Below are 21,338 nucleotides of genomic sequence, written 5' to 3' on the forward strand. Positions count from 1 at the left end.
ATTGTGTTTAAATTGTATTATCCTTACTTCAGGGTCTTGGGAATATATTAAAAAAATTACGAAAATTAAGTAAAATGATAATTGTTAAATTGATAAATCCTTCTAAAAATAATATTTGAGATAATAATTCAAAGAAATATTTGGTTTGATTATCAAATATTCAGGTGAAATACCATTCTTTCCATATTCTACTCTTTGCAGAGCATCGATGGTTCAATAGTAGAATTCTCTTCTGCCACGCGGGAGATCCGGGTTCGATTCCCGGCCGATGCATGTTTTGTTCATCATTTGATGCATAACGATATTGTGTTTAAATTGTATTATCCTTACTTCAGGGTCTTTCGAAATTAATAAAAAAATTACGAAAAGTATGTAAAATAATAATTTTTAAATTGATAAACCCTTCTTAAAATATTATTTGGGATAATAATTCAAAGAAATATTTGGTTTGATTATCAAATATTCAGGTGAAATACCATTCTTTCCATATTCTACTCTTTGTAGAGCATCGGTGGTTCAATGGTAGAATTCTCGCCTGCCACGTGGGTGATCCGGGTTCGATTCCCGGCCGATGCATGTTTTGGTCATCATTTGATGCATAACGATATTGTGTTTAAATTGTATTATCCTTACTTCAGGGTCTTGGGAATATATTAAAAAAATTACGAAAATTAAGTAAAATGATAATTGTTAAATTGATAAATCCTTCTAAAAATAATATTTGAGATAATAATTCAAAGAAATATTTGGTTTGATTATCAAATATTCAGGTGAAATACCATTCTTTCCATATTCTACTCTTTGCAGAGCATCGATGGTTCAATAGTAGAATTCTCTTCTGCCACGCGGGAGATCCGGGTTCGATTCCCGGCCGATGCATGTTTTGTTCATCATTTGATGCATAACGATATTGTGTTTAAATTGTATTATCCTTACTTCAGGGTCTTGGGAATATATTAAAAAAATTACGAAAATTAAGTAAAATGATAATTGTTAAATTGATAAATCCTTCCAAAAATAATATTTGAGATAATAATTCAAAGAAATATTTGGTTTGATTATCAAATATTCAGGTGAAATACCATTTTTCCATATTCTACTCTTGGCAGAGCCTCGGTGGTTCAATGGTATAATTCTCGCCTGCCACGCGGGAGATCCGGGTTCGATTCCCGGCCGATGCATGTTTTGGTCGTCATTTGATGCATAACGATATTGTGTTTAAATTCTATTATCCTTACTTCAGGGTCTTTCGAAATTAATAAAAAAATTACGAAAAGTATGTAAAATAATAATTTTTAAATTGATAAACCCTTCTTAAAATATTATTTGGGATAATAATTCAAAGAAATATTTGGTTTGATTATCAAATATTCAGGTGAAATACCATTCTTTCCATATTCTACTCTTTGTAGAGCATCGGTGGTTCAATGGTAGAATTCTCGCCTGCCACGTGGGTGATCCGGGTTCGATTCCCGGCCGATGCATGTTTTGGTCATCATTTGATGCATAACGATATTGTGTTTAAATTGTATTATCCTTACTTCAGGGTCTTGGGAATATATTAAAAAAATTACGAAAATTAAGTAAAATGATAATTGTTAAATTGATAAATCCTTCTAAAAATAATATTTGAGATAATAATTCAAAGAAATATTTGGTTTGATTATCAAATATTCAGGTGAAATACCATTCTTTCCATATTCTACTCTTTGCAGAGCATCGATGGTTCAATAGTAGAATTCTCTTCTGCCACGCGGGAGATCCGGGTTCGATTCCCGGCCGATGCATGTTTTGTTCATCATTTGATGCATAACGATATTGTGTTTAAATTGTATTATCCTTACTTCAGGGTCTTTCGAAATTAATAAAAAAATTACGAAAAGTATGTAAAATAATAATTTTTAAATTGATAAACCCTTCTTAAAATATTATTTGGGATAATAATTCAAAGAAATATTTGGTTTGATTATCAAATATTCAGGTGAAATACCATTCTTTCCATATTCTACTCTTTGTAGAGCATCGGTGGTTCAATGGTAGAATTCTCGCCTGCCACGTGGGTGATCCGGGTTCGATTCCCGGCCGATGCATGTTTTGGTCATCATTTGATGCATAACGATATTGTGTTTAAATTGTATTATCCTTACTTCAGGGTCTTGGGAATATATTAAAAAAATTACGAAAATTAAGTAAAATGATAATTGTTAAATTGATAAATCCTTCTAAAAATAATATTTGAGATAATAATTCAAAGAAATATTTGGTTTGATTATCAAATATTCAGGTGAAATACCATTCTTTCCATATTCTACTCTTTGCAGAGCATCGATGGTTCAATAGTAGAATTCTCTTCTGCCACGCGGGAGATCCGGGTTCGATTCCCGGCCGATGCATGTTTTGTTCATCATTTGATGCATAACGATATTGTGTTTAAATTGTATTATCCTTACTTCAGGGTCTTGGGAATATATTAAAAAAATTACGAAAATTAAGTAAAATGATAATTGTTAAATTGATAAATCCTTCCAAAAATAATATTTGAGATAATAATTCAAAGAAATATTTGGTTTGATTATCAAATATTCAGGTGAAATACCATTTTTCCATATTCTACTCTTGGCAGAGCCTCGGTGGTTCAATGGTATAATTCTCGCCTGCCACGCGGGAGATCCGGGTTCGATTCCCGGCCGATGCATGTTTTGGTCGTCATTTGATGCATAACGATATTGTGTTTAAATTCTATTATCCTTACTTCAGGGTCTTTCGAAATTAATAAAAAAATTACGAAAAGTATGTAAAATAATAATTTTTAAATTGATAAACCCTTCTTAAAATATTATTTGAGATAATAATTCAAAGAAATATTTGGTTTGATTATCAAATATACAGGTGAATAAACAATCTTTCCATATTCTACTCTTGGCAGAGCCTCGGTGGTTCAATGGTAGAATTCTCGCCTGCCACGCGGGAGATCTGGGTTCGATTCCCGGCCGATGCATGTTTTGGTCGTCATTTGATGCATAACGATATTGTGTTTAAATTGTATTATCCTTACTTCAGGGTCTTTCGAAATTAATAAAAAAATTACGAAAATTAAGTAAAATGATAATTGTTAAATTGATAAATCCTTCTAAAAATATTATTTGAGATAACAATTCAAAGAAATATTTGGTTTGATTATAAAATATTCAGGTGAAATAACATTCTTTCCATATTCTACTCTTTGCAGAGCATCGATGGTTCAATAGTAGAATTCTCTTCTGCCACGCGGGAGATCCGCGTTCGATTCCCGGCCGATGCATGTTTTGTTCATCATTTGATGCATAACGATATTGTGTTTAAATTGTATTATCCTTACTTCAGGGTCTTGGGAATATATTAAAAAAATTACGAAAATTAAGTAAAATGATAATTGTTAAATTGATAAATCCTTCCAAAAATAATATTTGAGATAATAATTCAAAGAAATATTTGGTTTGATTATCAAATATTCAGGTGAAATACCATTTTTCCATATTCTACTCTTGGCAGAGCCTCGGTGGTTCAATGGTATAATTCTCGCCTGCCACGCGGGAGATCCGGGTTCGATTCCCGGCCGATGCATGTTTTGGTCGTCATTTGATGCATAACGATATTGTGTTTAAATTCTATTATCCTTACTTCAGGGTCTTTCGAAATTAATAAAAAAATTACGAAAAGTATGTAAAATAATAATTTTTAAATTGATAAACCCTTCTTAAAATATTATTTGGGATAATAATTCAAAGAAATATTTGGTTTGATTATCAAATATTCAGGTGAAATACCATTCTTTCCATATTCTACTCTTTGTAGAGCATCGGTGGTTCAATGGTAGAATTCTCGCCTGCCACGTGGGTGATCCGGGTTCGATTCCCGGCCGATGCATGTTTTGGTCATCATTTGATGCATAACGATATTGTGTTTAAATTGTATTATCCTTACTTCAGGGTCTTGGGAATATATTAAAAAAATTACGAAAATTAAGTAAAATGATAATTGTTAAATTGATAAATCCTTCTAAAAATAATATTTGAGATAATAATTCAAAGAAATATTTGGTTTGATTATCAAATATTCAGGTGAAATACCATTCTTTCCATATTCTACTCTTTGCAGAGCATCGATGGTTCAATAGTAGAATTCTCTTCTGCCACGCGGGAGATCCGGGTTCGATTCCCGGCCGATGCATGTTTTGTTCATCATTTGATGCATAACGATATTGTGTTTAAATTGTATTATCCTTACTTCAGGGTCTTTCGAAATTAATAAAAAAATTACGAAAAGTATGTAAAATAATAATTTTTAAATTGATAAACCCTTCTTAAAATATTATTTGGGATAATAATTCAAAGAAATATTTGGTTTGATTATCAAATATTCAGGTGAAATACCATTCTTTCCATATTCTACTCTTTGTAGAGCATCGGTGGTTCAATGGTAGAATTCTCGCCTGCCACGTGGGTGATCCGGGTTCGATTCCCGGCCGATGCATGTTTTGGTCATCATTTGATGCATAACGATATTGTGTTTAAATTGTATTATCCTTACTTCAGGGTCTTGGGAATATATTAAAAAAATTACGAAAATTAAGTAAAATGATAATTGTTAAATTGATAAATCCTTCTAAAAATAATATTTGAGATAATAATTCAAAGAAATATTTGGTTTGATTATCAAATATTCAGGTGAAATACCATTCTTTCCATATTCTACTCTTTGCAGAGCATCGATGGTTCAATAGTAGAATTCTCTTCTGCCACGCGGGAGATCCGGGTTCGATTCCCGGCCGATGCATGTTTTGTTCATCATTTGATGCATAACGATATTGTGTTTAAATTGTATTATCCTTACTTCAGGGTCTTGGGAATATATTAAAAAAATTACGAAAATTAAGTAAAATGATAATTGTTAAATTGATAAATCCTTCCAAAAATAATATTTGAGATAATAATTCAAAGAAATATTTGGTTTGATTATCAAATATTCAGGTGAAATACCATTTTTCCATATTCTACTCTTGGCAGAGCCTCGGTGGTTCAATGGTATAATTCTCGCCTGCCACGCGGGAGATCCGGGTTCGATTCCCGGCCGATGCATGTTTTGGTCGTCATTTGATGCATAACGATATTGTGTTTAAATTCTATTATCCTTACTTCAGGGTCTTTCGAAATTAATAAAAAAATTACGAAAAGTATGTAAAATAATAATTTTTAAATTGATAAACCCTTCTTAAAATATTATTTGAGATAATAATTCAAAGAAATATTTGGTTTGATTATCAAATATACAGGTGAATAAACAATCTTTCCATATTCTACTCTTGGCAGAGCCTCGGTGGTTCAATGGTAGAATTCTCGCCTGCCACGCGGGAGATCTGGGTTCGATTCCCGGCCGATGCATGTTTTGGTCGTCATTTGATGCATAACGATATTGTGTTTAAATTGTATTATCCTTACTTCAGGGTCTTTCGAAATTAATAAACAAATTACGAAAATTAAGTAAAATGATAATTGTTAAATTGATAAATCCTTCTAAAAATATTATTTGAGATAACAATTCAAAGAAATATTTGGTTTGATTATAAAATATTCAGGTGAAATAACATTCTTTCCATATTCTACTCTTTGCAGAGCATCGATGGTTCAATAGTAGAATTCTCTTCTGCCACGCGGGAGATCCGCGTTCGATTCCCGGCCGATGCATGTTTTGTTCATCATTTGATGCATAACGATATTGTGTTTAAATTGTATTATCCTTACTTCAGGGTCTTGGGAATATATTAAAAAAATTACGAAAATTAAGTAAAATGATAATTGTTAAATTGATAAATCCTTCCAAAAATAATATTTGAGATAATAATTCAAAGAAATATTTGGTTTGATTATCAAATATTCAGGTGAAATACCATTTTTCCATATTCTACTCTTGGCAGAGCCTCGGTGGTTCAATGGTATAATTCTCGCCTGCCACGCGGGAGATCCGGGTTCGATTCCCGGCCGATGCATGTTTTGGTCGTCATTTGATGCATAACGATATTGTGTTTAAATTCTATTATCCTTACTTCAGGGTCTTTCGAAATTAATAAAAAAATTACGAAAAGTATGTAAAATAATAATTTTTAAATTGATAAACCCTTCTTAAAATATTATTTGGGATAATAATTCAAAGAAATATTTGGTTTGATTATCAAATATTCAGGTGAAATACCATTCTTTCCATATTCTACTCTTTGTAGAGCATCGGTGGTTCAATGGTAGAATTCTCGCCTGCCACGTGGGTGATCCGGGTTCGATTCCCGGCCGATGCATGTTTTGGTCATCATTTGATGCATAACGATATTGTGTTTAAATTGTATTATCCTTACTTCAGGGTCTTGGGAATATATTAAAAAAATTACGAAAATTAAGTAAAATGATAATTGTTAAATTGATAAATCCTTCTAAAAATAATATTTGAGATAATAATTCAAAGAAATATTTGGTTTGATTATCAAATATTCAGGTGAAATACCATTCTTTCCATATTCTACTCTTTGCAGAGCATCGGTGGTTCAATGGTAGAATTTTCGCCTTCCACGCGGGAGATCCGGGTTCGATTCCCGGCCGATGCGTGTTTTGGTCGTCATTTGATGCATAACGATATTGTGTTTAAATTGTATTATCCTTACTTCAGGGTCTTTCGAAATTAATAAAAAAATTAAGAAAATTATGTAAAATAATAATTTTTAAATTGATAAACCCTTCTTAAAATATTATTTGAGATAATAATTCAAAGAAATATTTGGTTTGCATATCAAATATTCAGGTGAAATAACATTCTTTCCATATTCTACTCTTTGCAGAGCATCGGTGGTTCAATGGTAGAATTCTCGCCTGCCACGCGGGAGATCCGGGTTCGATTCCCGGCCGATGAATGTTTTGGTCGTCATTTGATGCATAACGATATTGTGTTTAAATTCCAATATCCTTACTTCAGGGTCATTCGAAATTAATAAAAAAATTACGAAAAGTATGTAAAATCATAATTTTTAAATTGATAAAACCTTCTAAAAATATTATTTGAGATAATAATTCAAAGAAATATTTGGTTTGATTATCAAATATTCAGGTGAAAAACCATTTTTCCATATTTTACTTTTGGCAGGGCCTTGGTGGTTCAATGGTAGAATTCTCGCCTGCCACGCGGGAGATCCGGGTTCGATTCCCGGCCGATGCATGTTTTGGTCGTCATTTGATGCATAACGATATTGTGTTTAAATTGTATTATCCTTACTTCAGGGTCTTTCGAAATTAATAAACAAATTACGAAAATTAAGTAAAATGATAATTGTTAAATTGATAAATCCTTCTAAAAATATTATTTGAGATAACAATTCAAAGAAATATTTGGTTTGATTATAAAATATTCAGGTGAAATAACATTCTTTCCATATTCTACTCTTTGCAGAGCATCGATGGTTCAATAGTAGAATTCTCTTCTGCCACGCGGGAGATCCGGGTTCGATTCCCGGCCGATGCATGTTTGGGTCATCATTTGATGCATAACGATATTGTGTTTAAATTGTATTATCCTTACTTCAGGGTCTTGGGAATATATTAAAAAAATTACGAAAATTAAGTAAAATGATAATTGTTAAATTGATAAATCCTTCCAAAAATAATATTTGAGATAATAATTCAAAGAAATATTTGGTTTGATTATCAAATATTCAGGTGAAATACCATTTTTCCATATTCTACTCTTGGCAGAGCCTCGGTGGTTCAATGGTATAATTCTCGCCTGCCACGCGGGAGATCCGGGTTCGATTCCCGGCCGATGCATGTTTTGGTCGTCATTTGATGCATAACGATATTGTGTTTAAATTCTATTATCCTTACTTCAGGGTCTTTCGAAATTAATAAAAAAATTACGAAAAGTATGTAAAATAATAATTTTTAAATTGATAAACCCTTCTTAAAATATTATTTGGGATAATAATTCAAAGAAATATTTGGTTTGATTATCAAATATTCAGGTGAAATACCATTCTTTCCATATTCTACTCTTTGTAGAGCATCGGTGGTTCAATGGTAGAATTCTCGCCTGCCACGTGGGTGATCCGGGTTCGATTCCCGGCCGATGCATGTTTTGGTCATCATTTGATGCATAACGATATTGTGTTTAAATTGTATTATCCTTACTTCAGGGTCTTGGGAATATATTAAAAAAATTACGAAAATTAAGTAAAATGATAATTGTTAAATTGATAAATCCTTCTAAAAATAATATTTGAGATAATAATTCAAAGAAATATTTGGTTTGATTATCAAATATTCAGGTGAAATACAATTCTTTCCATATTCTACTCTTTGCAGAGCATCGGTGGTTCAATGGTAGAATTTTCGCCTTCCACGCGGGAGATCCGGGTTCGATTCCCGGCCGATGCGTGTTTTGGTCGTCATTTGATGCATAACGATATTGTGTTTAAATTGTATTATCCTTACTTCAGGGTCTTTCGAAATTAATAAAAAAATTAAAAAATTATGTAAAATAATAATTTTTAAATTGATAAACCCTTCTTAAAATATTATTTGAGATAATAATTCAAAGAAATATTTGGTTTGCATATCAAATATTCAGGTGAAATAACATTCTTTCCATATTCTACTCTTTGCAGAGCATCGGTGGTTCAATGGTAGAATTCTCGCCTGCCACGCGGGAGATCCGGGTTCGATTCCCGGCCGATGAATGTTTTGGTCGTCATTTGATGCATAACGATATTGTGTTTAAATTCCAATATCCTTACTTCAGGGTCATTCGAAATTAATACAAGTTGGGAAAGCCAAAATATTACCTCTCCGAGTGGAGATGACTATCACTACCCCTTAAACAACCTAAATATATGCATCTATCGCTTTTTTTAATTCTTTGCAAGTGCAGGAATTGAATTTTAAAATAGTCTATTGTTCAAGCCTTTTCAATATCTCTCAATTGCTGTGGAAACTCTACTCTCTCGCTATACCTCAACCGCATTCTTAGTCTACCAGTATGATTTGTAACATTTGTCCATATCAAAGCTGAATCATACCTCGCCACACAAAAAGCAAATGTGCCCAAATCATGGAAGCCACAACCCAATCACACATAAGCTAGGCTCCCACTTAACCAAAATAATTATTAAACAGTTAAATACTCACAAAGGTTGGCAAAATCAATCTCCTTCAGTAATACGTAAGGCTTAATTATATTATTTGCCGAACAAAATTAATCGAGCAAATCTAACACTTAACTTCTTCCTTCGAAATTCTATCAAAGAATGATTCAACTGTTTAAAAAAAGGTTTTTTTCGCAAATAGGGCGCTATCATATCAACCGCAATTCCGTCATATTTAAAAAATATACATGGCCAACACTTTTTTAGACACAATAGTGGAAGTTTTAGTCTCATTTAAAACATGTAAAACAATTATCTCATCTACAAATAGCTTACACATGTCTTTTTTTACCAATATCTAGCCGTTTGGATTTTTCTAAAGCAATCTTACCACCAAAATATTTTTTGATATAGAATAAATGTTCTATGTTCTTCATTTTTGAAAATATATTTTTTAGCGTTTGTAATGATTACTCTCTACACCTACACTAATCTAACAAGGAGTATAAATCCACTAGTGGAAGCGGTGTTTTTATTGAAAATATATTTTTTAAGCATTAAATCTAACTGGGAGTAATATGAAAGGAGTAGAAGCTTATCTGTCTTAGGAAATATGAAATTTTATCTTAACAGTTCGTTAAATCATAAGTTTATAACGAAAAAACGCGGAAGGGGAAAACGAGCAGACAACAACGATTTTTGGGGGTAGAAGTTTAAGAGCGCCATCTGTCGTCCGTGCCAAAGTTGAACTTCCACTCGAAGGCAATGGGAAAGTGGATAAAATAATGCCATCAGCTATTTAACTGCGTCGATATATTTAACGACTTGACCCATGACATGCCCTTAACACTGGCTTCTATGAATCCTATTTATTCTTGGATGCTAGGAAACTTGGTAGACGTAACAGTCTGTACCAAGTACCCAAGCATCCTTCAAAAAACGCCTGGCAACATTGTGGTACGCATGGTACAACTAAAAAATAGGATGTGTATTTATCTTTCGACTCACTCCAAGCCTTTAAACCCTCAATACAGAGGATTTGAAACACTATCGTAATTCCTAGTGTCTCGAATCTCTACGTTCCTGTCCATTATGAACAGTGCTGAGAGAATGATACATCAGAAAGAGCCATTCAAATCGAATTGCCGAAAATATTATCCATATTTTCATTTCATATAACAGAGAAAACAAATTATTATGGTTCTGAGAGGAGCTTCCCATTTTGGTTGTTGTTCTCAAAAATATATCGCAATGCACGGGCCTAGATAGATACAGGGGGCAATGTAGGAAATATAACGCAATGCACGGGCCTAAAAAGATATAAGAGACAATGTACGAAATATAACGCAAAGCACGGGCCTTGATAGATATAGGAGGCAATGATTTAACGACTTCGGTACTTGGGTTTATCTTTAATATTTAAATAAATATAATTATTTTTAATTATTTTAATCGCCAGTAAATAACTTTAAAAATAGTTAAATCGTTTAAAATAAAGTTGTTCCTATTATCTTTCGAAACTTTGCTAATATTGACGTTTAAAGTGAAGGGTACCCCTCTTGCCCGCTTTTTTCAAATTTTGGGGTATATATACGTTTCGATTCCATTACAATAATAGATGAAAACGCATTCGCGTGAACCTTTGGTGGAAGCCCTGCCATTGGGAGGCTAGACGTTTCTCGTAACCCTAGCCGATCGCCGCGTATATCTTAAAACCAAATAATAGATAAAAACGCATTTGCGTGAACCGATGGTGGAAGCCCTGCCATTGGGAGGCTAGACGTTTCTCGTAACCCTAGCCGATCGCCGCGTATATCTTGAAACCAAACGATGACGGAGGAAAAGAAGCCAGAATGTACTGACTGGCGTCCATGTGGAATGGACAAAAAAGACCTGAAGATGGTGGTGCATTGAAGCTGGTGTCAATGTGGAATTGACGAAGAACAGAAGATGGCGGTGCATAGAAGCTGGTGGCAATGTGGAATTGACGAAGAACAGAAGTTGGTGGTGCTTGGAAGCAAGCACGTACAGACTAGTGTCCATGTGGGATGGACAAAGACTAGCAGATTGTGGTCCTTAGAAGCCAGTTAGTAAAGACTGGTGTTGGTAGATGAATGACCAAATTTCCGTGAACCGCGAACGCGTTCCGGAAATCGGGTATTTGTTTGCTCCGATTTGTAAACTGCGAACGCGGTCACGTGGGGTCTGACAGACAGACACACACACACACACACACACACACAGACAGACACGGCCGATGTAATACCTCTCACGTGACATACGTCACTCGGAGAGGTAAAAAAAATTACGAAAAGTATGTAAAATCATAATTTTTAAATTGATAAAACCTTCTAAAAATATTATTTGAGATAATAATTCAAAGAAATATTTGGTTTGATTATCAAATATTCAGGTGAAAAACCATTTTTCCATATTTTACTTTTGGCAGGGCCTTGGTGGTTCAATGGTAGAATTCTCGCCTGCCACGCGGGAGATCCGGGTTCGATTCCCGGCCGATGCATGTTTTGGTCGTCATTTGATGCATAACGATATTGTGTTTAAATTGTATTATCATTACTTCAGGGTCTTTCGAAATTAATAAAAAAAATTACGAAAAGTATGTAAAATAATAATTTTTAAATTGATAAACCCTTCTAAAAATATTTTTTGAGATAATAATTCAAAGAAATATTTGGATTGATTATCAAATATTCAGGTGAAATACCATTCTTTCCATATTCTACTCTTTGCAGAGCATCGGTGGTTCAATGGTAGAATTCTCGCCTGCCACGCGGGAGATCTGGGTTCGATTCCCGGCCGATGCATGTTTTCGTCGTCATTTGATGCATAACGATATTGTGTTTAAATTGTATTATCCTTACTTCAGGGTCTTTCGAAATTAATAAAAAAATTACGAAAAGTATCTAAAATAATAATTTTTAAATTGATAAACCCTTCTTAAAATATTATTTGAGATAATAATTCAAAGAAATATTTGGTTTGATTATCAAATATACAGGTGAATAAACAATCTTTCCATATTCTACTCTTGGCAGAGCCTCGGTGGTTCAATGGTAGAATTCTCGCCTGCCACGCGGGAGATCTGGGTTCGATTCCCGGCCGATGCATGTTTTGGTCGTCATTTGATGCATAACGATATTGTGTTTAAATTGTATTATCCTTACTTCAGGGTCTTTCGAAATTAATAAACAAATTACGAAAATTAAGTAAAATGATAATTGTTAAATTGATAAATCCTTCTAAAAATATTATTTGAGATAACAATTCAAAGAAATATTTGGTTTGATTATAAAATATTCAGGTGAAATAACATTCTTTCCATATTCTACTCTTTGCAGAGCATCGATGGTTCAATAGTAGAATTCTCTTCTGCCACGCGGGAGATCCGGGTTCGATTCCCGGCCGATGCATGTTTTGGTCATCATTTGATGCATAACGATATTGTGTTTAAATTGTATTATCCTTACTTCAGGGTCTTGGGAATATATTAAAAAAATTACGAAAATTAAGTAAAATGATAATTGTTAAATTGATAAATCCTTCCAAAAATAATATTTGAGATAATAATTCAAAGAAATATTTGGTTTGATTATCAAATATTCAGGTGAAATACCATTTTTCCATATTCTACTCTTGGCAGAGCCTCGGTGGTTCAATGGTATAATTCTCGCCTGCCACGCGGGAGATCCGGGTTCGATTCCCGGCCGATGCATGTTTCGGTCGTCATTTGATGCATAACGATATTGTGTTTAAATTCTATTATCCTTACCTCAGGGTCTTTCGAAATTAATAAAAAAATTACGAAAAGTATGTAAAATAATAATTTTTAAATTGATAAACCCTTCTTAAAATATTATTTGGGATAATAATTCAAAGAAATATTTGGTTTGATTATCAAATATTCAGGTGAAATACCATTCTTTCCATATTCTACTCTTTGTAGAGCAGCGGTGGTTCAATGGTAGAATTCTCGCCTGCCACGTGGGTGATCCGGGTTCGATTCCCGGCCGATGCATGTTCTGGTCGTCATTTGATGCATAACGATATTGTGTTTAAATTCCAATATCCTTACTTCAGGGTCTTTCGAAATTAATAAAAAAATTACGAAAAGTATGTAAAATCATAATTTTTAAATTGATAAACCCTTCTAAAAATATTATTTGAGATAATAATTCAAAGAAATATTTGGTTTGATTATCAAATATTCAGGTGAAAAACCATTTTTCCATATTCTACTCTTGGCAGAGCCTCGGTGGTTCAATGGTAGAATTCTCGCCTGCCACGCGGGAGATCCGGGTTCGATTCCTGGCCGATGCATGTTTTGGTCGTCATTTGATGCATAACGATATTGTGTTTAAATTGTATTATCCTTTCGAAATTAATAAAAAAAATACGAAAATTAAGCAAAATGATAATTGTTAAATTGATAAATCCTTCTAAAAATATTATTCGAGATAATAATTCAAAGAAATATTTGGTTTGATTATCAAATATTCAGGTGAAATACCATTTTTCCATATTCTACTCTTGACAGAGCCTCGGTGGTTCAATGGTAGAATTATCGCCTGCCACGCGGGAGATCCGGGTTCGATTCCCGGCCGATGCATGTTTTGGTCGTCATTTGATGCATAACGATATTGTGTTTAAATTGTATTATCCTTACTTCAGGGTCTTTCGAAATTAATAAAAAAATTACGAAAATTAGGTAAAATGATAATTGTTAAATTGATAAAAACTTCTGAAAATATTATTTGAGATAATAATTCAAAGAAATATTAGGTTTGATTATCAAATATTCAGATGAAATAACATTCTTTCCATATTGTACTCTTTGCAGAGCATCGGTGGTTCAATGGTAGAATTCTCGCCTGCCACGCGGGAGATCCGGGTTCGATTCCGGGCCGATGCATGCTTTGGTCGTCATTTGATGCATAACGATATTGTGTTTAAATTGTATTATCCTTACTTCAGGGTCTTGGGAATATATTAAAAAAATTACGAAAATTAAGTAAAATGATAATTGTTAAATTGATAAATCCTTCTAAAAATATTATTTGATATAACAATTCAAAGAAATATTTGGTTTATCAAATATTCGGGTGAAATACCATTCTTTCCATATTCTACTCTTTGCAGAGCCTCGGTGGTTCAATGGTAGAATTCTCGCCTGCCACGCGGGAGATCCGGGTTCGATTCCCGGCCGATGCATGTTTTGGTCGTCATTTGATGCATAATGATATTGTGTTTAAATTGTAATATCCTTACTTTAGGGTCTTTCGAAATTAATAAAAAAATTACGAAAAGTATGTAAAATAATAATTTTTAAATTGATAAACCCTTCTTAAAATATTATTTGAGATAATAATTCAAAGAAATATTTGGTTTGATTATCAAATATTCAGGTGAAATACCATTCTTTCCATATTCTACTCTTTGCAGAGCATCGGTGGTTCAATGGTAGAATTTTCGCCTGCCACGCGGGAGATCCGGGTTCGATTCCCGGCCGATGCGTGTTTTGGTCGTCATTTGATGCATAACGATATTGTGTTTAAATTGTAATATCCTTACTTAAGGGTCTTTCGAAATTAATAAAAAAATTACGAAAAGTATGTAAAATAATAATTTTTAAATTGATAAACCCTTCTTAAAATTTTATTTGAGATAATAATTCAAAGAAATATTTGGTTTGATTATCAAATATTCAGGTGAAATACCATTCTTTCCATATTCTACTCTTTGCAGAGCATCGGTGGTTCAATGGTAGAATTTTCGCCTGCCACGCGGGAGATCCGGGTTCGATTCCCGGCCGATGCGTGTTTTGGTCGTCATTTGATGCATAACGATATTGTGTTTAAATTGTAATATCCTTACTTCAGGGTCTTTCGAAATTAATAAAAAAATTACGAAAAGTATGTAAAATAATAATTTTTAAATTGATAAACCCTTCTTAAAATATTATTTGAGATAATAATTCAAAGAAATATTTGGTTTGATTATCAAATATTCAGGTGAAATACCATTCTTTCCATATTCTACTCTTTGCAGAGCATCGGTGGTTCAATGGTAGAATTCTAGCCTGCCACGCGGGAGATCCGGGTTCGATTCCCGGCCGTTGCATGTTTTGGTCGTCATTTGATGCATAAGGATATTGTGTTTAAATTGTATTATCATTACTTCAGGGTCTTTCGAAATTAATAAAAAAATTACGAAAATTAAGTAAAATGATAATTGTTAAATTGATAAATCATTCTAAAAATATTATTTGGGATAATAATTCAAAGAAATATTTGGTTTGATTATCAAATATTCAGGTGAAATACCATTCTTTCCATATTCTACTCTTTGTAGAGCATCGGTGGTTCAATGGTAGAATTCTCGCCTGCCACGTGGGAGATCCGGGTTCGATTCCCGGCCGATGCATGTTTTGGTCGTCATTTGATGCATAACGATATTGTGTTTAAATTCTATTATCCTTACTTCAGGGTCTTGGGAATATATTAAAAAAATTACGAAAATTAAGTAAAATGATAATTGTTAAATTGATAAATCCTTCTAAAAATATTATTTGATATAACAATTCAAAGAAATATTTGGTTTATCAAATATTCAGGTGAAATACCATTCTTTCCATATTCTACTCTTTGCAGAGCCTCGGTGGTTCAATGGTAGAATTCTCGCCTGCCACGCGGGAGATCCGGGTTCGATTCCCGGCCGATGCATGTTTTGGTCGTCATTTGATGCATAATGATATTGTGTTTAAATTGTAATATCCTTACTTTAGGGTCTTTCGAAATTAATAAAAAAATTACGAAAAGTATGTAAAATAATAATTTTTAAATTGATAAACCCTTCTTAAAATATTATTTGAGATAATAATTCAAAGAAATATTTGGTTTGATTATCAAATATTCAGGTGAAATACCATTCTTTCCATATTCTACTCTTTGCAGAGCATCGGTGGTTCAATGGTAGAATTTTCGCCTGCCACGCGGGAGATCCGGGTTCGATTCCCGGCCGATGCGTGTTTTGGTCGTCATTTGATGCATAACGATATTGTGTTTAAATTGTAATATCCTTACTTCAGGGTCTTTCGAAATTAATAAAAAAATTACGAAAAGTATGTAAAATAATAATTTTTAAATTGATAAACCCTTCTTAAAATTTTATTTGAGATAATAATTCAAAGAAATATTTGGTTTGATTATCAAATATTCAGGTGAAATACCATTCTTTCCATATTCTACTCTTTGCAGAGCATCGGTGGTTCAATGGTAGAATTTTCGCCTGCCACGCGGGAGATCCGGGTTCGATTCCCGGCCGATGCGTGTTTTGGTCGTCATTTGATGCATAACGATATTGTGTTTAAATTGTAATATCCTTACTTCAGGGTCTTTCGAAATTAATAAAAAAATTACGAAAAGTATGTAAAATAATAATTTTTAAATTGATAAACCCTTCTTAAAATATTATTTGAGATAATAATTCAAAGAAATATTTGGTTTGATTATCAAATATTCAGGTGAAATACCATTCTTTCCATATTCTGCTCTTTGCAGAGCATCGGTGGTTCAATGGTAGAATTCTCGCCTGCCACGCGGGAGATCCGGGTTCGATTCCCGGCCGATGCATGTTTTGGTCGTCATTTGATGCATAAGGATATTGTGTTAAAATTGTATTATCATTACTTCAGGGTCTTTCGAAATTAATAAAAAAATTACGAAAATTAAGTAAAATGATAATTGTTAAATTGATAAATCATTCTAAAAATATTATTTGGGATAATAATTCAAAGAAATATTTGGTTTGATTATCAAATATTCAGGTGAAATACCATTCTTTCCATATTCTACTCTTTGTAGAGCATCGGTGGTTCAATGGTAGAATTCTCGCCTGCCACGTGGGAGATCCGGGTTCGATTCCCGGCCGATGCATGTTTTGGTCGTCATTTGATGCATAACGATATTGTGTTTAAATTCTATTATCCTTACTTCAGGGTCTTTCGAAATTAATAAAAAAATTACGAAATTTAGGTAAAATGATAATTGTTAAATTGATAAAAACTTCTGAAAATATTATTTGAGATAATAATTCAAAGAAATATTAGGTTTGATTATCAAATATTCAGATGAAATAACATTCTTTCCATATTGTACTCTTTGCAGAGCATCGGTGGTTCAATGGTAGAATTCTCGCCTGCCACGCGGGAGATCCGGGTTCGATTCCCGGCCGATGCATGCTTTGGTCGTCATTTGATGCATAACGATATTGTGTTTAAATTGTATTATCCTTACTTCAGGGTCTTGGGAATATATTAAAAAAATTACGAAAATTAAGTAAAATGATAATTGTTAAATTGATAAATCCTTCTAAAAATATTATTTGATATAATAATTCAAAGAAATATTTGGTTTATCAAATATTCAGGTGAAATACCATTCTTTCCATATTCTACTCTTTGCAGAGCCTCGGTGGTTCAATGGTAGAATTCTCGCCTGCCACGCGGGAGATCCGGGTTCGATTCCCGGCCGATGCATGTTTTGGTCGTCATTTGATGCATAAGGATATTGTGTTTAAATTGTATTATCATTACTTCAGGGTCTTTCGAAATTAATAAAAAAATTACGAAAATTAAGTAAAATGATAATTGTTAAATTGATAAATCATTCTAAAAATATTATTTGGGATAATAATTCAAAGAAATATTTGGTTTGATTATCAAATATTCAGGTGAAATACCATTCTTTCCATATTCTACTCTTTGTAGAGCATCGGTGGTTCAATGGTAGAATTCTCGCCTGCCACGTGGGAGATCCGGGTTCGATTCCCGGCCGATGCATGTTTTGGTCGTCATTTGATGCATAAAGATATTGTGTTTAAATTCTATTATCCTTACTTCAGGGTCTTTCGAAATTAATCAAATAATTACGAAATTTAGGTAAAATGATAATTGTTAAATTGATAAAAACTTCTGAAAATATTATTTGAGATAATAATTCAAAGAAATATTAGGTTTTATTATCAAATATTCAGATGAAATAACATTCTTTCCATATTGTACTCTTTGCAGAGCATCGGTGGTTCAATGGTAGAATTCTCGCCTGCCACGCGGGAGATCCGGGTTCGATTCCCGGCCGATGCATGCTTTGGTCGTCATTTGATGCATAACGATATTGTGTTTAAATTGTATTATCCTTACTTCAGGGTCTTGGGAATATATTAAAAAAATTACGAAAATTAAGTAAAATGATAATTGTTAAATTGATAAATCCTTCTAAAAATATTATTTGATATAATAATTCAAAGAAATATTTGGTTTATCAAATATTCAGGTGAAATACCATTCTTTCCATATTCTACTCTTTGCAGAGCCTCGGTGGTTCAATGGTAGAATTCTCGCCTGCCACGCGGGAGATCCGGGTTCGATTCCCGGCCGATGCATGTTTTGGTCGTCATTTGATGCATAATGATATTGTGTTTAAATTGTAATATCCTTACTTTAGGGTCTTTCGAAATTAATAAAAAAATTACGAAAAGTATGTAAAATAATAATTTTTAAATTGATAAACCCTTCTTAAAATATTATTTGAGATAATAATTCAAAGAAATATTTGGTTTGATTATCAAATATTCAGGTGAAATACCATTTTTCCATATTCTACTCTTGGCAGAGCCTCGGTGGTTCAATGGTAGAATTCTCGCCTGCCACGCGGGAGATCCGGGTTCGATTCCCGGCCGATGCATGTTTTGGTCGTCATTTGATGCATAACGATATTGTGTTTAAATTCTATTATCCTTACTTCAGGGTCTTTCGAAATTAATAAAAAAATTACGAAATTTAGGTAAAATGATAATTGTTAAATTGATAAAAACTTCTGAAAATATTATTTGAGATAATAATTCAAAGAAATATTAGGTTTTATTATCAAATATTCAGATGAAATAACATTCTTTCCATATTGTACTCTTTGCAGAGCATCGGTGGTTCAATGGTAGAATTCTCGCCTGCCACGCGGGAGATCCGGGTTCGATTCCCGGCCGATGCATGCTTTGGTCGTCATTTGATGCATAACGATATTGTGTTTAAATTGTATTATCCTTACTTCAGGGTCTTGGGAATATATTAAAAAAATTACGAAAATTAAGTAAAATGATAATTGTTAAATTGATAAATCCTTCTAAAAATATTATTTGATATAATAATTCAAAGAAATATTTGGTTTATCAAATATTCAGGTGAAATACCATTCTTTCCATATTCTGCTCTTTGCAGAGCATCGGTGGTTCAATGGTAGAATTCTCGCCTGCCACGCGGGAGATCCGGGTTCGATTCCCGGCCGATGCATGTTTTGGTCGTCATTTGATGCATAATGATATTGTGTTTAAATTGTAATATCCTTACTTTAGGGTCTTTCGAAATTAATAAAAAAATTACGAAAAGTATGTAAAATAATAATTTTTAAATTGATAAACCCTTCTTAAAATATTATTTGAGATAATAATTCAAAGAAATATTTGGTTTGATTATCAAATATTCAGGTGAAATACCATTTTTCCATATTCTACTCTTGGCAGAGCCTCGGTGGTTCAATGGTAGAATTCTCGCCTGCCACGCGGGAGATCCGGGTTCGATTCCCGGCCGATGCATGTTTTGGTCGTCATTTGATGCATAATGATATTGTGTTTAAATTGTAATATCCTTACTTTAGGGTCTTTCGAAATTAATAAAAAAATTACGAAAAGTATGTAAAATAATAATTTTTAAATTGATAAACCCTTCTTAAAATATTATTTGAGATAATAATTCAAAGAAATATTTGGTTTGATTATCAAATATTCAGGTGAAATACCATTTTTCCATATTCTACTCTTGGCAGAGCCTCGGTGGTTCAATGGTAGAATTCTCGCCTGCCACGCGGGAGATCCGGGTTCGATTCCCGGCCGATGCATGTTTTGGTCGTCATTTGATGCATAACGATATTGTGTTTAAATTCTATTATCCTTACTTCAGGGTCTTTCGAAATTAATAAAAAAATTACGAAAATTAGGTAAAATGATAATTGTTAAATTGATAAAAACTTCTGAAAATATTATTTGAGATAATAATTCAAAGAAATATTAGGTTTGATTATCAAATATTCAGATGAAATAACATTCTTTCCATATTGTACTCTTTGCAGAGCATCGGTGGTTCAATGGTAGAATTCTAGCCTGCCACGCGGGAGACCCGGGTTCGATTCCCGGCCGATGCATGTTTTGGTCGTCATTTGATGCATAACGATATTGTGTTTAAATTGTATTATCCTTACTTCAGGGTCTTGGGAATATATTAAAAAAATTACGAAAATTAAGTAAAATGATAATTGTTAAATTGATAAATCCTTCTAAAAATATTATTTGATATAATAATTCAAAGAAATATTTGGTTTATCAAATATTCAGGTGAAATACCATTCTTTCCATATTCTACTCTTTGCAGAGCCTCGGTGGTTCAATGGTAGATTTCTCGCCTGCCACGCGGGAGATCCGGGTTCGATTCCCGGCCGATGCATGTTTTGGTCGTCATTTGATGCATAATGATATTGTGTTTAAATTGTAATATCCTTACTTTAGGGTCTTTCGAAATTAATAAAAAAATTACGAAAAGTATGTAAAATAATAATTTTTAAATTGATAAACCCTTCTTAAAATCTTATTTGAGATAATAATTCAATGAAATATTTGGTTTGATTATCAAATATTCAGGTGAAAAACCATTTTTCCATATTCTACTCTTGGCAGAGCCTCGGTGGTTCAATGGTAGAATTCTCGCCTGCCACGCGGGAGATCCGGGTTCGATTCCCGGCCGATGCATGTTTTGGTCGTCATTTGATGCATAACGATATTGTGTTTAAATTGTATTATCCTTACTTCAGGGTCTTTCGAAATTAATAAAAAAAATTACGAAAATTAAGCAAAATGATAATTGTTAAATTGATAAATCCTTCTAAAAATATTATTCGAGATAATAATTCAAAGAAATATTTGGTTTGATTATCAAATATTCAGGTGAAATACCATTTTTCCATATTCTACTCTTGGCAGAGCCTCGGTGGTTCAATGGTAGAATTATCGCCTGCCACGCGGGAGATCCGGGTTCGATTCCCGGCCGATGCATGTTTTGGTC

General features: G+C 33.1%; 52 non-coding genes across 52 annotated transcripts; all 52 read left to right on the top strand.

Annotated features, from left to right (window-relative positions):
- The first annotated feature begins 505 nt into the window (after window positions 1–505).
- Window positions 506–576, top strand: TRNAG-GCC (transfer RNA glycine (anticodon GCC)). Its single transcript has one exon. It is a non-coding gene; the product is annotated as a tRNA-Gly (tRNA).
- A 534-nt stretch (window positions 577–1,110) lies between these two features.
- On the top strand, window positions 1,111–1,181 carry TRNAG-GCC (transfer RNA glycine (anticodon GCC)). Its single transcript has one exon. It is a non-coding gene; the product is annotated as a tRNA-Gly (tRNA).
- A 232-nt stretch (window positions 1,182–1,413) lies between these two features.
- TRNAG-GCC (transfer RNA glycine (anticodon GCC)) lies at window positions 1,414–1,484 on the top strand. The gene has a single exon. It is a non-coding gene; the product is annotated as a tRNA-Gly (tRNA).
- A 535-nt stretch (window positions 1,485–2,019) lies between these two features.
- TRNAG-GCC (transfer RNA glycine (anticodon GCC)) lies at window positions 2,020–2,090 on the top strand. Its single transcript has one exon. It is a non-coding gene; the product is annotated as a tRNA-Gly (tRNA).
- A 534-nt stretch (window positions 2,091–2,624) lies between these two features.
- On the top strand, window positions 2,625–2,695 carry TRNAG-GCC (transfer RNA glycine (anticodon GCC)). Its single transcript has one exon. It is a non-coding gene; the product is annotated as a tRNA-Gly (tRNA).
- A 232-nt stretch (window positions 2,696–2,927) lies between these two features.
- Window positions 2,928–2,998, top strand: TRNAG-GCC (transfer RNA glycine (anticodon GCC)). The gene has a single exon. It is a non-coding gene; the product is annotated as a tRNA-Gly (tRNA).
- A 534-nt stretch (window positions 2,999–3,532) lies between these two features.
- Window positions 3,533–3,603, top strand: TRNAG-GCC (transfer RNA glycine (anticodon GCC)). Its single transcript has one exon. It is a non-coding gene; the product is annotated as a tRNA-Gly (tRNA).
- Window positions 3,604–3,835: 232 nt separating this feature from the next.
- Window positions 3,836–3,906, top strand: TRNAG-GCC (transfer RNA glycine (anticodon GCC)). Its single transcript has one exon. It is a non-coding gene; the product is annotated as a tRNA-Gly (tRNA).
- Window positions 3,907–4,441: 535 nt separating this feature from the next.
- TRNAG-GCC (transfer RNA glycine (anticodon GCC)) lies at window positions 4,442–4,512 on the top strand. The gene has a single exon. It is a non-coding gene; the product is annotated as a tRNA-Gly (tRNA).
- Window positions 4,513–5,046: 534 nt separating this feature from the next.
- On the top strand, window positions 5,047–5,117 carry TRNAG-GCC (transfer RNA glycine (anticodon GCC)). The gene has a single exon. It is a non-coding gene; the product is annotated as a tRNA-Gly (tRNA).
- Window positions 5,118–5,349: 232 nt separating this feature from the next.
- Window positions 5,350–5,420, top strand: TRNAG-GCC (transfer RNA glycine (anticodon GCC)). Its single transcript has one exon. It is a non-coding gene; the product is annotated as a tRNA-Gly (tRNA).
- Window positions 5,421–5,954: 534 nt separating this feature from the next.
- Window positions 5,955–6,025, top strand: TRNAG-GCC (transfer RNA glycine (anticodon GCC)). The gene has a single exon. It is a non-coding gene; the product is annotated as a tRNA-Gly (tRNA).
- Window positions 6,026–6,257: 232 nt separating this feature from the next.
- On the top strand, window positions 6,258–6,328 carry TRNAG-GCC (transfer RNA glycine (anticodon GCC)). The gene has a single exon. It is a non-coding gene; the product is annotated as a tRNA-Gly (tRNA).
- Window positions 6,329–6,560: 232 nt separating this feature from the next.
- On the top strand, window positions 6,561–6,631 carry TRNAG-UCC (transfer RNA glycine (anticodon UCC)). The gene has a single exon. It is a non-coding gene; the product is annotated as a tRNA-Gly (tRNA).
- Window positions 6,632–6,863: 232 nt separating this feature from the next.
- On the top strand, window positions 6,864–6,934 carry TRNAG-GCC (transfer RNA glycine (anticodon GCC)). Its single transcript has one exon. It is a non-coding gene; the product is annotated as a tRNA-Gly (tRNA).
- Window positions 6,935–7,165: 231 nt separating this feature from the next.
- On the top strand, window positions 7,166–7,236 carry TRNAG-GCC (transfer RNA glycine (anticodon GCC)). The gene has a single exon. It is a non-coding gene; the product is annotated as a tRNA-Gly (tRNA).
- Window positions 7,237–7,770: 534 nt separating this feature from the next.
- On the top strand, window positions 7,771–7,841 carry TRNAG-GCC (transfer RNA glycine (anticodon GCC)). Its single transcript has one exon. It is a non-coding gene; the product is annotated as a tRNA-Gly (tRNA).
- A 232-nt stretch (window positions 7,842–8,073) lies between these two features.
- On the top strand, window positions 8,074–8,144 carry TRNAG-GCC (transfer RNA glycine (anticodon GCC)). The gene has a single exon. It is a non-coding gene; the product is annotated as a tRNA-Gly (tRNA).
- Window positions 8,145–8,376: 232 nt separating this feature from the next.
- TRNAG-UCC (transfer RNA glycine (anticodon UCC)) lies at window positions 8,377–8,447 on the top strand. The gene has a single exon. It is a non-coding gene; the product is annotated as a tRNA-Gly (tRNA).
- A 231-nt stretch (window positions 8,448–8,678) lies between these two features.
- On the top strand, window positions 8,679–8,749 carry TRNAG-GCC (transfer RNA glycine (anticodon GCC)). Its single transcript has one exon. It is a non-coding gene; the product is annotated as a tRNA-Gly (tRNA).
- A 2,855-nt stretch (window positions 8,750–11,604) lies between these two features.
- TRNAG-GCC (transfer RNA glycine (anticodon GCC)) lies at window positions 11,605–11,675 on the top strand. Its single transcript has one exon. It is a non-coding gene; the product is annotated as a tRNA-Gly (tRNA).
- A 233-nt stretch (window positions 11,676–11,908) lies between these two features.
- On the top strand, window positions 11,909–11,979 carry TRNAG-GCC (transfer RNA glycine (anticodon GCC)). Its single transcript has one exon. It is a non-coding gene; the product is annotated as a tRNA-Gly (tRNA).
- Window positions 11,980–12,211: 232 nt separating this feature from the next.
- TRNAG-GCC (transfer RNA glycine (anticodon GCC)) lies at window positions 12,212–12,282 on the top strand. Its single transcript has one exon. It is a non-coding gene; the product is annotated as a tRNA-Gly (tRNA).
- A 534-nt stretch (window positions 12,283–12,816) lies between these two features.
- On the top strand, window positions 12,817–12,887 carry TRNAG-GCC (transfer RNA glycine (anticodon GCC)). The gene has a single exon. It is a non-coding gene; the product is annotated as a tRNA-Gly (tRNA).
- A 232-nt stretch (window positions 12,888–13,119) lies between these two features.
- On the top strand, window positions 13,120–13,190 carry TRNAG-GCC (transfer RNA glycine (anticodon GCC)). Its single transcript has one exon. It is a non-coding gene; the product is annotated as a tRNA-Gly (tRNA).
- Window positions 13,191–13,421: 231 nt separating this feature from the next.
- TRNAG-GCC (transfer RNA glycine (anticodon GCC)) lies at window positions 13,422–13,492 on the top strand. Its single transcript has one exon. It is a non-coding gene; the product is annotated as a tRNA-Gly (tRNA).
- Window positions 13,493–13,710: 218 nt separating this feature from the next.
- On the top strand, window positions 13,711–13,781 carry TRNAG-GCC (transfer RNA glycine (anticodon GCC)). Its single transcript has one exon. It is a non-coding gene; the product is annotated as a tRNA-Gly (tRNA).
- Window positions 13,782–14,013: 232 nt separating this feature from the next.
- Window positions 14,014–14,084, top strand: TRNAG-GCC (transfer RNA glycine (anticodon GCC)). Its single transcript has one exon. It is a non-coding gene; the product is annotated as a tRNA-Gly (tRNA).
- Window positions 14,085–14,312: 228 nt separating this feature from the next.
- Window positions 14,313–14,383, top strand: TRNAG-GCC (transfer RNA glycine (anticodon GCC)). The gene has a single exon. It is a non-coding gene; the product is annotated as a tRNA-Gly (tRNA).
- Window positions 14,384–14,615: 232 nt separating this feature from the next.
- On the top strand, window positions 14,616–14,686 carry TRNAG-GCC (transfer RNA glycine (anticodon GCC)). The gene has a single exon. It is a non-coding gene; the product is annotated as a tRNA-Gly (tRNA).
- Window positions 14,687–14,918: 232 nt separating this feature from the next.
- TRNAG-GCC (transfer RNA glycine (anticodon GCC)) lies at window positions 14,919–14,989 on the top strand. Its single transcript has one exon. It is a non-coding gene; the product is annotated as a tRNA-Gly (tRNA).
- Window positions 14,990–15,221: 232 nt separating this feature from the next.
- Window positions 15,222–15,292, top strand: TRNAG-GCC (transfer RNA glycine (anticodon GCC)). The gene has a single exon. It is a non-coding gene; the product is annotated as a tRNA-Gly (tRNA).
- A 232-nt stretch (window positions 15,293–15,524) lies between these two features.
- On the top strand, window positions 15,525–15,595 carry TRNAG-GCC (transfer RNA glycine (anticodon GCC)). Its single transcript has one exon. It is a non-coding gene; the product is annotated as a tRNA-Gly (tRNA).
- A 228-nt stretch (window positions 15,596–15,823) lies between these two features.
- Window positions 15,824–15,894, top strand: TRNAG-GCC (transfer RNA glycine (anticodon GCC)). Its single transcript has one exon. It is a non-coding gene; the product is annotated as a tRNA-Gly (tRNA).
- A 232-nt stretch (window positions 15,895–16,126) lies between these two features.
- Window positions 16,127–16,197, top strand: TRNAG-GCC (transfer RNA glycine (anticodon GCC)). Its single transcript has one exon. It is a non-coding gene; the product is annotated as a tRNA-Gly (tRNA).
- A 232-nt stretch (window positions 16,198–16,429) lies between these two features.
- TRNAG-GCC (transfer RNA glycine (anticodon GCC)) lies at window positions 16,430–16,500 on the top strand. The gene has a single exon. It is a non-coding gene; the product is annotated as a tRNA-Gly (tRNA).
- Window positions 16,501–16,732: 232 nt separating this feature from the next.
- On the top strand, window positions 16,733–16,803 carry TRNAG-GCC (transfer RNA glycine (anticodon GCC)). Its single transcript has one exon. It is a non-coding gene; the product is annotated as a tRNA-Gly (tRNA).
- A 232-nt stretch (window positions 16,804–17,035) lies between these two features.
- Window positions 17,036–17,106, top strand: TRNAG-GCC (transfer RNA glycine (anticodon GCC)). Its single transcript has one exon. It is a non-coding gene; the product is annotated as a tRNA-Gly (tRNA).
- Window positions 17,107–17,338: 232 nt separating this feature from the next.
- Window positions 17,339–17,409, top strand: TRNAG-GCC (transfer RNA glycine (anticodon GCC)). The gene has a single exon. It is a non-coding gene; the product is annotated as a tRNA-Gly (tRNA).
- Window positions 17,410–17,637: 228 nt separating this feature from the next.
- TRNAG-GCC (transfer RNA glycine (anticodon GCC)) lies at window positions 17,638–17,708 on the top strand. Its single transcript has one exon. It is a non-coding gene; the product is annotated as a tRNA-Gly (tRNA).
- Window positions 17,709–17,940: 232 nt separating this feature from the next.
- TRNAG-GCC (transfer RNA glycine (anticodon GCC)) lies at window positions 17,941–18,011 on the top strand. Its single transcript has one exon. It is a non-coding gene; the product is annotated as a tRNA-Gly (tRNA).
- A 232-nt stretch (window positions 18,012–18,243) lies between these two features.
- On the top strand, window positions 18,244–18,314 carry TRNAG-GCC (transfer RNA glycine (anticodon GCC)). The gene has a single exon. It is a non-coding gene; the product is annotated as a tRNA-Gly (tRNA).
- Window positions 18,315–18,542: 228 nt separating this feature from the next.
- TRNAG-GCC (transfer RNA glycine (anticodon GCC)) lies at window positions 18,543–18,613 on the top strand. Its single transcript has one exon. It is a non-coding gene; the product is annotated as a tRNA-Gly (tRNA).
- A 231-nt stretch (window positions 18,614–18,844) lies between these two features.
- TRNAG-GCC (transfer RNA glycine (anticodon GCC)) lies at window positions 18,845–18,915 on the top strand. The gene has a single exon. It is a non-coding gene; the product is annotated as a tRNA-Gly (tRNA).
- A 232-nt stretch (window positions 18,916–19,147) lies between these two features.
- TRNAG-GCC (transfer RNA glycine (anticodon GCC)) lies at window positions 19,148–19,218 on the top strand. Its single transcript has one exon. It is a non-coding gene; the product is annotated as a tRNA-Gly (tRNA).
- A 228-nt stretch (window positions 19,219–19,446) lies between these two features.
- On the top strand, window positions 19,447–19,517 carry TRNAG-GCC (transfer RNA glycine (anticodon GCC)). The gene has a single exon. It is a non-coding gene; the product is annotated as a tRNA-Gly (tRNA).
- Window positions 19,518–19,748: 231 nt separating this feature from the next.
- Window positions 19,749–19,819, top strand: TRNAG-GCC (transfer RNA glycine (anticodon GCC)). Its single transcript has one exon. It is a non-coding gene; the product is annotated as a tRNA-Gly (tRNA).
- A 231-nt stretch (window positions 19,820–20,050) lies between these two features.
- On the top strand, window positions 20,051–20,121 carry TRNAG-GCC (transfer RNA glycine (anticodon GCC)). The gene has a single exon. It is a non-coding gene; the product is annotated as a tRNA-Gly (tRNA).
- A 232-nt stretch (window positions 20,122–20,353) lies between these two features.
- On the top strand, window positions 20,354–20,424 carry TRNAG-GCC (transfer RNA glycine (anticodon GCC)). Its single transcript has one exon. It is a non-coding gene; the product is annotated as a tRNA-Gly (tRNA).
- Window positions 20,425–20,652: 228 nt separating this feature from the next.
- Window positions 20,653–20,723, top strand: TRNAG-GCC (transfer RNA glycine (anticodon GCC)). Its single transcript has one exon. It is a non-coding gene; the product is annotated as a tRNA-Gly (tRNA).
- A 231-nt stretch (window positions 20,724–20,954) lies between these two features.
- Window positions 20,955–21,025, top strand: TRNAG-GCC (transfer RNA glycine (anticodon GCC)). The gene has a single exon. It is a non-coding gene; the product is annotated as a tRNA-Gly (tRNA).
- Window positions 21,026–21,257: 232 nt separating this feature from the next.
- Window positions 21,258–21,328, top strand: TRNAG-GCC (transfer RNA glycine (anticodon GCC)). The gene has a single exon. It is a non-coding gene; the product is annotated as a tRNA-Gly (tRNA).
- The last annotated feature ends 10 nt before the right edge of the window (window positions 21,329–21,338 follow it).

Source organism: Phalangium opilio, unplaced genomic scaffold (genome assembly GCF_054372755.1).
Source record: "Phalangium opilio isolate 3A_F unplaced genomic scaffold, DU_Popi_V2 ptg000002l_1, whole genome shotgun sequence".
Classification (NCBI taxonomy): Eukaryota; Metazoa; Arthropoda; class Arachnida; order Opiliones; family Phalangiidae; genus Phalangium; species Phalangium opilio.